This window comes from Corvus hawaiiensis, chromosome 26, assembly GCF_020740725.1.
Source record: "Corvus hawaiiensis isolate bCorHaw1 chromosome 26, bCorHaw1.pri.cur, whole genome shotgun sequence".
NCBI lineage: Eukaryota > Metazoa > Chordata > Aves > Passeriformes > Corvidae > Corvus > Corvus hawaiiensis.
In genome coordinates, this window is record NC_063238.1 from 2,956,774 (window position 1) to 2,971,052 (window position 14,279).

Below are 14,279 nucleotides of genomic sequence, written 5' to 3' on the forward strand. Positions count from 1 at the left end.
ATTGGTTTTATGCATCTAAACCTTCAGGGCACAGAAAGACAATGGTACATATTAAAAATAAAGTAGATTTACATGCCATGCTTTCTCAGTTAAAGCTTCCCTCGCAGAGAAGGAAATTACAGATTCACCTTCCCCAATACTCTGGGTTCTCTTTAGTTTGGAAGGTTAAGTTCAAGGATGTAAATTAATGAAAATTTAAGAGTGTGCTTCTTCTTTGGAGGGGTTATTTTTGTCTTCTTTTGCAGTTGAGAGAGGTATGCTTTAATGACTTAAATTTGAGTTAGGGAAACGGGAATTTCAGCTGATAGCTAATGACTTGTGAAACTGACTTGAACAAATCTTTTATGATGTCCCCATGACAACTCTTGGCTTTAACTTTGAGTAACATTAACAAGTGCTTTGGAGAGATGTCATCAGATTACTGGCTGTGGCTCTGAGTGGAATTGGTAGACTTCACTTTACAGGTCTTTCTCTACTTATTGACTGGTGGCCAAAGTCTGGCTCAGAATCCAAGATAAATAAAGCTGTAAGGAGGTGGCCAAGAACACACAAAATAGTTCTACCTTTGAATAATTCCTGTGGACTTTACAGTCACCGAAGCTGGTACAGAGACAAAATGCACTCCTGGTCTGAGCAGTGGAGCTTGCAGATATGCCTTCTTTTCACTTGCAGAGTACTGCAGCTGTGGGAGGCAACCTACAGCCCCTTGTGATTGCCTCCATTTTTCACTGGCAAATCAGTACCTAAAGATGTGTGTCTTCTATTCTAGCTCTTAATTTGTGGGGAGAGATGCCACTGAAATAGAACTCTGATGTCAGACCAATAAAGAACATTGTCCTTTTCATCTGCATTCCATGTTCCTGTGTTATAAATCCTTGATTTTTCACTTGAAAGTGTTCATATAAAAGGCAGTGCAAACCCTCTTTAATTTTACATTTTTGTCTTGCCCTGCAGCTGTACTGCAAAATCACTGTTCTACAATTAAAACTATTTTCCTTGGTGGCATGCTTTAAGAGTCTGGTTCTTTTGTTGGCAAAAGTTTCTTGTATATGAACATGTATTTCTAGGTGAGTCATTACTCAGTTGAATGAGGCTCACAATTATGTGGAACACCCAGTGACACAGCTCTTTGAGAATAATATTTCTGGAAATGCATTTAGTATTTAGCTCTCAGCCAACATGACATGAGACTTTACTGGTTTGCAGTTTAGAGCTTGGGCCTTTATTTCAGCTATGGTATAACTGATGTTATGAAGAGTTACTAGGAATACCTGTAAAACTTTTAATACATTGGAGGGAAGGAACCTTATTATGGCAAAACATGGTTAATACAATATAGTCTGCATTTTTCAAAATTAAAATATGAAGATTAAAAAAAATGAACTAGTCGTTCTCAGAGTGGTTTAGGTTGCACTGATTGGGGCTGGTAATGTCATGCAGTACATATGAAAATGGATGTGCTGCCTCTGAGTAAAAATTGCTGCAATATTTCAGGTGTTTCTACAGCTGCTGGGCAAGAATAGCACTCTGAATGCCCAGGTGGAACTGGGGAATGCTTGAATGGGAGAATGGTTTGTGCCTTCTCTTTTCTTTCTCCAGTAATTTGTTAAGGAAGACTTAAGTCAGCTTTTATATTTCACCCTGGCCAAATACACAATAGAGCACTTTGAGAGCCAAAGTGGTTAACTTTATTCAATTTCATAGTTTTAAGACAAGAATTTCAGTGGAATCTACTGCTACTACTAGCAATCAAAACTAAGCCTAGGCTGGTTTGCCTCGGAGTGATGGAGAGGCACGCGTTGAGTCTAGGGGTAGCCCAGACTGTCGGAAGAAAAGCTGTGTCCTTTAGACGAGAAACACCAAGGCTATAAATGGAGCTTCCGTGAAAATCTGACACTTTCAAAAACTGTATTTAAAAGCACATTTAAGGATTCCACAGTAGGTATAAAAAGGCAGTGGGAAATAATTAATTCTTTTGAAAGTGTGCAACCTTATGCTGGCATTGAAGTTGGTTATAATTTGCCTCTTTAATAACATTTATTATATTTGCCTCAGCCATTATATGGAAAGAGAGAAAATTCCTTCTGGATTACAAGAAGAAATAATTGAAATAACTCAGACATATTTTTAGCTGAAATATTAAAAGTGCAAGATTTTTCATTTCAGGTAATTGCCAATTTAGCTTAACACAGTTACCATTTTAATAATTAGGCATTATAACTGATAGTATAGAATAAAATTTGGCAGAAAATTTGAAAACTGAGTAAGAAATTATGCTAAATCCTTTGTACACAAATCTTTACCTATATGCAGCATTGTATGTTCAATCTTTTCAGGCTCTGGCTTTTGAAATCGCTGCTCTGGAAACATGATAGTAACCTTTTTCCCTAAGACTGTTAGATATTCCATGCATTTCTGATATTGTTCTAAAATCTCTTTCTAGAGAAATAGATAAATAAATATTCCAGCTGTGTCCTGGCTTAGTTCCTGGGCATAACTTCATGAAGAAAAGAACACCTGTTCAGTTTCTTCTAACAGTGATGAATTTTTGTGGCAGGACAGGATGTCTGTTTTAGTCCTGTGGTTCAGTACCACATTTGTAGTTGACTTCTGCTCTTTCTGGTTCTGTTAATTTAATGCAAAAATTACCTCTGCCCTATGAAAATAATTTTTATAGGCTAAATTCTGTTTAGACACAATATTTTGCAGCTGTTGTCATTCTAGACTTTCCTAACAATAGTTTTGCAAATGCTCTAACCCTTTATGTTTAATACGTTCTTGTTTTCTCTTTGCTTAACATTAGAATGTATGATACTTTGTATTTTGCATGTACAGTAAGGGTAAACCTGAAGGAACCAACATATAATCTTTAATTGAAAACACACAGAAACACATGCATAGAAGACTGGAAGTGTCATTTTAGAATAAACCATTTTTAATAAACTTCAAGTCTTTTGGAGGGGCTTGACTGTCTGTGATGTTGAAAACCGATAATACTTTTGAACCAGGCTTTTCAGTGTGCTTAGGAAATAGTCTAAAATTTGTGAACAGAATGCTCTACTTCTGTCTAAATCTCATTTCAGGGCATTTTGAGAAAGTGATACAGGTATACTTGGTAGGATACTTTGTTTGTTTAGCAACTGAGGATGATCTTCCTGTATTTACCAGGACATTCAGAAACTATCAGCTAACAACCTCTGTGTCTCCTAAGTGAAGAGCCTTGAAAGAAAATCAGGAATCCTGAAAATCTGAGTTTTAAAAGGAAGGTAAGAAAATGGATGCAATCTGAAAAAGGAGATAGAAAAAGATGAAGATGTGGCTATTTATAGAAAAGGATCTACTGGAGAACCTGACTGTAAAATTGACCCTGGGAAGTGTGAAGTGTAAAAGCTTAGGAATGGGTAGTCTTTTCCCATTCTCCAGGGAAAAAACCCAACTGAAATAATAGAAATTACTTAATCTTTCATCTCATCTTTCCATCCCAGGGCAGACCAGGGGCACATATTCTTTCTCTTTCTAACCCAACATGACGTTTTTAGAATTACAAAAATCTGAAACCCCTGTAATCGATATATTGGGTTCATATAGGGATTTATGAACCACATAGATGAGCTGGCAGGAAACAATATATGCCCTTTGTTCTGATGGAGGATTTGTTGAAAAGGAGTTTGAAACTGAAAAGTTGTGGATCTGAAAAATCACCTTCCAAGTTTCCAGTGTGATGTAAATAGGACGTGCTTTTCAGCATGACTGAGCAAAAGCCTATGCCACTGCATGATCCTTTTTTCCTTGTGTTAAGTGCAATCAATAACAAGCTTGTAAAAATGGCTGGTGACAGAAGTGTGAGGAGAACATATCAATCAGTTTCTGAGTATAATGGCTCTATGTTATGAGAAATTAAGTACAGTAAACCTCAAAATCATTTAAATTAACTTGATTCTTATTGCTTCTCAATACTAGGTTAAACCATCAATACAATAGAAACAGCATGCAAACTACAATAAAAAAAAAAGTCTATTTAATAGACTTTTTTTTCTCTAGAATTTCCACTGACACCTATTCAAAAACAAAAGTTATTTTTCAAACAAGCAGCAGGTATAAGTGGTCTGGAAATACCAAGATAACATCCACACATTCCTGCAGGAATTATACTCAAACTTTTTGAATGTAACTGGCTGCTAAGAAGCCTTTCAGGTTCCACATACCTTGTGGTTCTTGTGGAATAGTAGGTATTTTGGACATGTTTTGCACTATGAGGTGCTGGTTCCTTATGATGCAAGTAAGAAAAGACTCTGTAAAGTATCATTCAAAATGGTGGAGTTTTGAGCTAACACAACAGAGAAAGAAAAGCATAGATAATTTTACATCTTACATACTGAGAACTCTGAATAAGGCAGCATTGAATGGTTTAACTGTCAGGGCACAGCACACCATGCAGACCCCATCCATAAAAAGCATTATCCAATTTTGATTATTTGACCTCTTATTGAATTTTCTTACAAGAAAATAACTCAGTGCATCCCTTCTACTCTCAAGCAGAAAGGGCGTTTGTATAAGAACTACTTGTTGCACTTTTAGATAAAAGCAAGGATACCAAGGTGATGTAGCCATCTATATACCATGTGGGAGCAAGCTGCGCACTCCTTTTGTAACCACTGGCCAAGCTCATCCTGAAGACAGGGGCTACAGAATGACCAACACAGCCTGAGGGCCATGGGCAGTGCAGCCCAGCCCAGCCCAGAGGTTCTCCCTGTTTTTTCTGGGTGGGTCATTACTCCTTGATGTACAATGGTCACCCAGTCAGGAACATTGCAACACTTTAGAGGCAATCATCAGACCCAAACAGAAGATGTCATGGGAATGGAAGAGAGAGATTTGTGTTCATGACAAGAAGTTCAGCTGGTGAAGAATTACAGGAATTGCATATTTTTTGTTGTAGGTGAATGAATTGTCTAGTGGTTAGAATATAATTTATCAGGGAGGAACTCAAATAAAAAAGAAATTAAAGATCTGCTTCACTCTAATATCTGGATGTGAAAGCCTCTGAAAGGTCAAAACTTCCCAGTATTTCTCTGTCCTAAAATCTTGGTGATTCTGTGACTCTGTATTATGAAAATATTCATTGTATTAATAATAGAGTGTGGAATAAGAAATGAGTGGGAGTATCAAGAGTGCATCAAGAATGCCCAAACTTGTAAGGGATCACTCTAACTTAGTCTTAGCCTATCTTTGCAGTCAGAAGGGGATCAATCAGGGCATAAAAATTGGGATGGTTGGCTTCATAGCCTAATAGTCTTCTGTATCTGAGAGGCATTGCCCAATAATGAAGTTCTGAAGAATAAATATGCTTTCCTAAAATGTTGCTAGGACTGTGTGGCTTTGCAAAGTCTATGTTTTTATTCCAAGTTCCTGTTCACAGCCTGATTGGGAGCCATGTTGCTAGCTTTCTCCAGCAAAATTTCCTCCTACTGCAGTCTCTTTAAGAACCAAATCAGTGACCACTTTAAAATGTTGAAACTTGTTGTAAGCAGCTTCTCAATTACTTGTACAAATCCTGAATGAGGTGTGAAATGCACTTTGAAATTAAAATTGCAACAAATACTCAATAGATAGACTTATTGCATGAACAAATTTCTAAATAATTATTGAAATATAAATATTTTGAAACTTAACCCCCCCCACCAAAACCAGTTTTGTTCTATTTCCTATTTGATTTAATTAAATGTGATAGTTTCCTTCTGAACAGCTTAACCCCGAGGAAGAACTGCAAAAACAGCTGCAAGCAGTAATTTGTACACTCAACAGCCATGCAATCAACTAAGAAACTATCAAATTACTTCTGAAATTAAAATCCCATCTATGGAATTTCAAATAAACAAATAGGACTTAGTGTTTATCATCTGTCACACATTACTTTTAAAATAGTGACAGGTAATTTGTGAGGGAATTTTTGACAGAAATTATAAAGCAATTAATATTTCATTGCCCAACTAAATGCTGAGGGGAACAGATGACAACAGGGATGAGTTTAAATAAACAGTGAGCATCTTCAGTTCGTCTTTTCTGCTATAATCATGCATAGTTTTGGAAGTGAGATTGCTGTTGCTACACTGGGTCTGAGTAAATAGCTTTTAAACTACAAAAACAGCCAAGTGGATAGAAAAAAATTGAAGAGAGCTGCTAAGAAAGGAAGGTGGTGTGAACATGTAACTTTCACATATCTCAGTAGGTGCATGAAACTCAGTATGATAGTTCTGTCCATCTGAGACTTCCTAGAGAATATCCGTGCAGAGGAAACTTCTTCAGCTTCATCAGGAACTTTCCTGTGATGATTTTTATGAAAGCTAAAGAAAGGATCAGGTGTCAATTTCAATAAAGTAAACCCTGATTAATAAAAATTTATCTCATTTTTATGTATGTGAAACTGTATTTTGTATGGGGTTTTTTTGCTGCTATTTCTTAAAACACACTGCTTGAGTAACAAGACATATAAGAACAAAAAGCCTGTAAGAAAATGCAGCAAAAATTATGCTAAATCTATAACTGAGAAATGAGTTCAGATATGATGGAATGACAGAGTACATCTACATTTAATAATAATACCTTGAAGATTTTCTATCTTAAACTGTATAATAATTTGATAGAAAAAAGGTATTCAGTCATCAGTTCTTTATATATGGCATCTAATCCATAATTATAACATAGTCTGCATTTGAAAACTTCCAGACTTTCTGGACAGAGGAATACAAACACTAGAGCAAAGATTATAACATGGATTTAGTGCAGTACCTGGAGTGAGCAAGGATGCAAACAATGCAAAATGGAAGAACAAGCAAAAGTCCCTGTTCTCACAACACAATGTTCTTTCCTACTGCAGAAGCAATCTGAGGAGTAAGCATCCACTTACCAGCAGGACGGTGATCTTTTTGTAATTTGTATGTGCAATGGAAAGGTGGCATATTCAAGGGATAGAACAACTGGAGCATAATAATGCTTTTTTTCTAGCAGAGCTTGGGACAAGGCAAGAATTAGAAATGCTGGTAATCAATTCATAAGAATACTGTTAATCCAGCTGAAATGAGAGAAGACAAACATGTTCAGAACATTATCCATGCTTCGTCCTAGGTGGTAGAACGAAGACCCTCAAAAAGTATTTCAAGAGATATAAAAGAGTCTCCAAACATTCAAGTTTAAACTTGTAACTTCAATATTTAATTACTATAAAAATGAAATAAATACAGACTTTCAAATTTTTGACTGCAATTAGGCATTCTGCACAAATTCTGATACAGTAGCGTGTCATATCTTATTTTCCTAAATTGTTTTCAAGTTTTTAACACTGTCTGGATTAGCTATGCACTTAGATAACAACTAGGTCTGCCAAAACTTTGTAACAACTTTCTACTACCTAGCTTAATAACTAAAGTATCTGGGACAAGAAGAAGTTCCTGATGTAAACTTTTAGAGCAATATGGCTGATAATTTTGGCAAAACACCTTTTCCCAGTTCAGTGCAACTGAACTGTTTTTTCTCTTTTATTTTCCTTTTTTTTAATGACACCTTTTTGTGTCCAATTTTGCATATCATGTTCCACAGGAGTATTTCATTATTCTATTTGTATATCTAGCAAAACTTCTATTTGTGATAACCTTGAACTACAAAGTTAAGGTTCAGTTTGTTTGATCTTATAAGTTGTTTTGATTTATAATACATAATTCCCACTGATAGGCTTGTTTGAGCAGTGATTTTTATCTTAAGAACACTTTTTAAATTGACTGACTGTAGGCTAGATTATTCAAATTATTTTTAAACAAATCTTGATTATTTGAATTTTGGTCATCTAACACCAAGAAGTTTTGTACAAAGACCACAATCTTTGTTTTTCTGCAAAAGGATTTTCCTGTTGACAGAAAATCAAGCAACATTATATATTCTTGAGGGACCACCTGATATACGCAATCATTTCTTGTTTAACGCCGTATCCAGAAGTATTAAGTCAGAATTGCAAATGTGTTACCCCTACATAGGAAATGAGAACTTTTTCCTTTTTCCTCTTTTTCTAATGATTAATATTTGTATGCAGGTTAAGTGTAAACATTCAATCCTCTCCGACACTTTCTCTTTATAGATCCACTTCTGTTTGTAACAACTTCATTGTTCCCTACAGTTTCCTGAGGAGGAAAGGTGGAGAGGGAGGTGCTGATCTCTCTGGTATCCGGTGAGAGGACATGAGGGAACAGTACAAAGCTTCATCAAGGAAGTTTCAGACTTGACATTTAGGAAGCATTTCTTTACTGTGAGGATGGTGATATACTAGAAAAGGCTTCCTGGAGAGTTTGTCAATGCCACAAGCCTGTCAGGGTTATAAAGGCCTTTGGATAATGTCCTTAAGAGCTTTCTTTAACTTTTGGTCATCCCTGAAATGTCAGGCTTGGTGGTTGGTTTAGGTCCCTTCAACCTGAAACATTCTAATCAAGTCTAGGCTGCCCTATTCATGTATTCTTCTGCAGCTCTGTTTATTGGTGTAAACACAAATGGTTTTCAGTGTCACTAAAGCCAGCTGACAGAATGGCCTGATTCCTGGTCTGTGATGTTATCCTGTTTTACTATCCAAACACTGACTGCTTCTAAACTTATTCCTGGTAAATACCAAACATATACAGGAATTGCTTGAAGAGTGATAGTTCATCTGGATAAAAACTGCATATGGGGCAATCCTAAAAGCTTAACAGTATAGATGATCAAATCCCAGTGACAGGGAATGTTCACTGCAATTCTAATTTACTGATCTAAGCAAAGCTTTAGAGCATTTGACTGCAGGTGTACTGGATGGAACAATTCTGTAAGATGGTTCCCCCTCTTACACACTAAATTGAGGCTGATTACTGCTTTCTCAGTTAGTAGTGGGGATATAAAGGAACCTGAGAAGGGAAGGGACTGTGTCAGGAAGTCATAGTGGCTGTAACAAGCACACTGTACCAAAGGGCAGAGCATTGGTCTCCATCATACTGCTTGTCTTCCAGCTCTGCTGGAGTCAGGGCAAGGAAGATGTTAAGGATTTCCTATGAGAAATTTAGCTTTATGAAAGATCTGATATGTAGATCAAACACAACTTCTATCCTAGCACATATTGTTGATGTGTTTATTTGATTTAAATGAATAGTACAGATAACTTCTGATAACAAAAAACTGACCTGGCTTTTATTTTTTTTTCTCTTTTCTGCTTTGCTTTATTTCTATGATGTTTTTTCTTTTCCTATTTCGGTTTTACACTAAATATGCTTTTGGGGGCATATTCCTTTACACATGAGGTTTGTATTATTTTAAGATGCTGATTCTGAGGGAGTTTTTAAGACACCCAGGTGGTTGCTAAATAATGCAGTGTGGATGGTGACCCAAAGAATGGAGATTTGTGTCATAAAAATGTCTATTTCTCAAAAAAAAAGACGTCAAATGATGTTCAGAAGCATACTTACTTATTCAGTGAGGGCACTTGCCCTACCCTGAAGTCTTCAGGCTGTTGATTTAAGTTATGTTACAGTGTGACTGTTGGTGTTTGGGGGAAGAATTCTGGTACAACGGAACAAGAAACGTGGAAGTATATATAGTTATGTACAGATGCATATATAGTTATATGTATGTATCCTACAGCATCCAATCCTTTCTTTTATGCAATAATCATTGACAGAAAAGAATAACACAACACTAAATAAGTCAATAATATCATACAGTGTGGCGATTCTTAGGCGCAGTGCAACCTATAGGAAAATAAAATATCTTCAGTTCCACCCATGCACAACTTTCCCTTGCGGGAGGTGGACATTTGCAATGGCTCTGCTCCCATCAGTGAATCCAAATACTCATAGGCAGCCATTTCTTTGCTCTGTAAAAGCCACTGGCTGATTCATTTCCTTGGTTGTGTAACTACTGATTGGCATTTTTAGTAAAACCCTTTTAGCTTAGCCTTTTCCCTCTGATTTGTGATTTGGCCCAAAGAAAAAATGTCCTAGTTTAGCTCTGACCTACTTATAGTAAAATTGACAGCTAGCTCTTTGCATAGGTTTCTTTATTAAAATCAAAGAGTGCCCTCAAGCCACCAAGTTTTTAAGCAAACCCTAAAGCTGTCTTAATATCACTGATGGAATTACAGGGCAATTTCAGATATGTAGCATTTCTAACATATTTTGCAGGAGAGCAAACTGCAGCCAGCTCAAAAAGCCAATATGCATATCATAAATATTAATATAGCAGCCATTCTTTATGGAAGGACATTCTTTGTACAAACGTCGATATAATATATGTTGTAATCTTTCTTTCAAATGCAAAGTTATCAAATATCCTTAATTAACCTGGGTGATTTTTTTCCTAATGACCATGACTTTGAGAGTTTTTATAGTATTGTTTTCCATAATCCAAGTTACTCTTTTTTAAAAAAAAATCTAATTTTTGTTTTAATCTTCCTTCAAAAAATATCAAATATGATGATTTTCATATTTTAATTTTTTTTTGGTAGGGTTTTTACTTTTCTATTGAGAGAAAAAGTAAAAAAAAAATTCCTCCCCTCTGGTTATTATTTTTCTTCTATGGTAGCAATGCTTTTTTTATTGTTTCTTTGCTTTTTCATTTATTTTTTCTCTTCAGCATCCTCTCTACATGAAATTTTATCACAAAAGAAACAAAGCAGTGTATAATGACCAGGTGGTACCGTGTAAGCATATTCTTCTTGTATGCAAGGATTTTGCACTGCATAATTCAGAGGATTTCTGAATGCAGAGTGATTGGCCTGATATTTCCTTTAGTGAGCTCAGCCCTATTTATTATTTTTATCCTATAATTCACTGTTAACAGCTGCATATTCTGTCTCCTGTTAAAGAGAAGAAGAAAAAGCATTTTCTATGTGGGTTTTGTTTTTTTCAACTCACTGTCTCCACTGAGATTGAATATTGAGGGTCTCAGTTACAAGGTGGAGAGAAACCATCACTTTTTTTGGATTACATATCATGCTCAACATCTCCCGTTCTATGTGTTCCCCTTTCAGGAAAACTTCAGGCTGTGCAAAAGTATATTATCTATATGTTTGTGGGGTTTTATGCTCTTCTTTGAAAAAGGTAAATGCAAGTACTGTGTCCATTTCTAGAAGAACGGGTTTTCTTTTCATATATTTTAGTAAATTTAACTGGGAAAAGGAAGGAGGAAAGGGAGAGGCTCTGCCCTGGGAGTGATGAGGTTTTATGGTCCTTAATTTCTAGGTAGGTTAATCAATTAGTTTTGCATTCAGAAAGCCAAGAACTCCTTCCTTTAACTGTTGAAAAAGTATTCTTGTTATGAAGAGTCCAGTAGTTCTAGGGAAACACAGAAGTCAAAGCAGTTCTTAGAGCATTCAGGAGTCTCCTAGGCAGTCTGGATTTAGGCTTTGCTAAGTTGTGGTTCCAGCTCTGGCCGTGTCTTAAAAGGGTAAGTGAGGAGCAAGATGCACACCAGCATAATGTATGACACTGACAGAAGAGGGGTCCTTCCTGATGTGCAGGGGATGGTCTAACGTGTTTTCAGTCACGCATTAGTATGTTTTAAAGTGCAAACCTGTGGGTGTCCTGTGGGGGGGGGGGCTGCTTTTTGCTGTGTTGAGAAGAACAGCAGGAATTAGAAAGCAGAGACACTGCTGCACTCTGCCTCATGGAGGTTCAGAGGGGAGTAAAAGTAAAGTCAACTTAAAGGACACCCTACAAGGAATCAGGAACATTTTAACTTATAAAAACTTCAACATTCAGCAGCAACAAGAGGTGTACTGATATTGGCTGGGGTGCCTTAAACTCCAGAGTGTACTACCCATTTACTTTTCAACAATTTTTTTGCCCACTGTGTGGTAATGCAAATGCCATCTGGGCCTTTTAGGACTTTCTGCTTGTTAAGAAAAGGAATTTGCAGTTTTCCAGATGATGCAAAAAGGGTAAAATTGTTTTATTTCTAATATTTTGAGTTCTTTTAAATTTCAATCTCTTGTTGATGACAGTGGGGGGAGGGGGTGGTTTATGTGGGCTGGATGTCAGGCACCCACCAAAGCTGCCCTATCACTCCCCTCTGCAAATGAACAGAGGAGAAAAAACATAATGAAAGGCTCATGAGCTGAGAGAGGGACAGGGAGAGATCACTCATTAATTACTATAATGGGCAAAACAGACTCAACTTGGGGATAATTGAACTTGTTACCAATCAAAATTAGAGCAGGATAATAAGAAGTAAAACAAATCTTAAAAACACCTTGCCCCCAGTCCCCCCGTCTTCCCAGATTCTACCACCTCCGTTTCAGTGGTGCAGGGAGACAGGGAATGGGGGTTATGGTCAGTTCATCACAGGTTGTTTCTGCTGCTGCTCAGGGAGAGGAGTCCTTCCCCTTCTACAGCATGGCATCCCTCACAATCCTCCACAAACTTCTCCAATGTGAGTCCATCCCATGGGCTACAGTTCTTCACAAACTGCTCCAATGTGGGTCACTCTTTCACAAGGTGCAGTCCTTCAAAAAGAGTCTTCTCCAACACTGATCCCCTGGAGGGTCACAAGTCCTGCCAGGAAATCTGCTCCAGGGTAAGCTCCTCTCTCCACGGGTCTGCAGGTCCCTGTCAGGACCCTGCTCCAGCACAGGCTTCCCACCCATTACAGCCTCCTCTCAGGCACCACCTGTTCTGGCATGGGTATCCTCTCTCCACAGGCTGCAGGTGGATCTCTGCCTCCCTGTGGTCCTCCATGGGCTGCAGGGGCACAGCTGCATCACCATGGGCTGCGCCATGAGCTGCAAGGGAATCTCAGCTGCAGTGCCCGGAGCACCTCCTCCCCTTCCTTTCCACTGACCTTGGTGTCTCCTCACAGCTGTTCCTCTCACATAGTCTCATCCTGCTGTTCTCTGGGTGTAATTACTTCTGCGAAATAACTTTTTTTCCTTGTGTATTATCACAAGAGTGCTACTACCATCACTGACGGGCTCAGCCTTGGCCAGCAGCGGGCCCATCCTGGAGCCAGCTGGCGTTGGCTCTGACAGACATGGGGGAAACTTCTGGCAGCTTCTGACAAGCCACCCCCGTAGCCCCCGTGCTACCAAAGCTGGGCCACACAAGCCCAATACATAGTGCCAGAAGCCAGGAAGCATATTGCTGCTACTGTACTTGTTATGTACTAAAATATAAACAGCTTCAGGGATATTTATAGCATCAATTTTGGTTTTCCTAATGAATTCCACTTCCTCCAAGTTTTGAGAGTAAGGAAATGGTTCTGTCTTTATTGTGCCATCTGTTCATGACAAGGGGTGGAAAGGAATTGAGAATACTGAGCTTTTGTTGTAAGTGTCAACCTAATACTACCTTGGGGAAAAATATTTTGAAACTACCCTTGAAGTTACCGTGATGGATTAGAATTGTAACAAGAAGAAAGTTCCATGAGAGAACTGACAGGCGGCTGACCTGCTTTGCTGAAATAACAATGATCAGGGAAGCTATTTTCAGTGGTTAATTTAATTTTCTGACAAGTATGAAGAGTATAGATGTTGAAGGTCAAATTCTGCTAAGAAGTCCTGACATACTGCTTGTGTCCAAAGATCCACCAACAATTAGAGATCAAACTCTTATGTCTTTCTCTCTAATTGACAACAGTCTCATACTAGTAAAATTCCACTTATTTTCTAAACTTTGAAGATATACACCTCAAATTTATAGAACAAGTCATCTCTCTAAGTGGACACAGAAGTTTGCTGCATTATATGGTTACAATATCTCTAAAATGTTGTCTTCTCCCTGAAAAATAAATAAACCCTATATATATATATATTCCTTAACAGCTCCACTAATCAAAAACTGTTAAAAATGTCTCTCCTTTTTTTTCTTTTTTTTTTTTTTTTTTGTTTCCTTCATAGATTCACTTCTGATAAACATTTTTTCCCTGAAGGGCGTTAGAAGACTTTCCATTTGCATATGCAAGGACTAGGGCTTTTTTTCATTTTTGTGTACCACACTTTCACCTTTGCATGTCATCCTACTGATCAAGGTCAGATGCAGAACCTAGCCATCAGATTGGTTTTATGAACACTCAAGAATCTAGTCCTTTCTCTAGTCTTTTCTTTCCTCTTTCCTGTCCTCTCTTCTTCTCCTGTCCAATTCTAGCTCTGACTATGTAGTCTCTCTTATCACAAAAGTTCTTTGTTTATCAAAATAAAACTAAAAATTCAGATTATTTTACTGAAATTTTTTAATTTGGGATTTTTAATATTACATTTGGAAGCAGGTGATGGTGGC

General features: G+C 37.5%; 1 long non-coding RNA gene across 2 annotated transcripts in view; it reads left to right on the forward strand.

Moving 5' to 3' along the window:
- Window positions 1-5,155, forward strand: part of LOC125317315 — a 41,814-nt gene extending 36,659 nt beyond the window's left edge. For both annotated transcript variants that reach the window (XR_007200012.1, XR_007200013.1), the window contains one exon: window positions 3,169-5,155. This is a non-coding gene — a long non-coding RNA (uncharacterized LOC125317315). The remainder of the gene's footprint in view (window positions 1-3,168) is intronic.
- The last annotated feature ends 9,124 nt before the right edge of the window (window positions 5,156-14,279 follow it).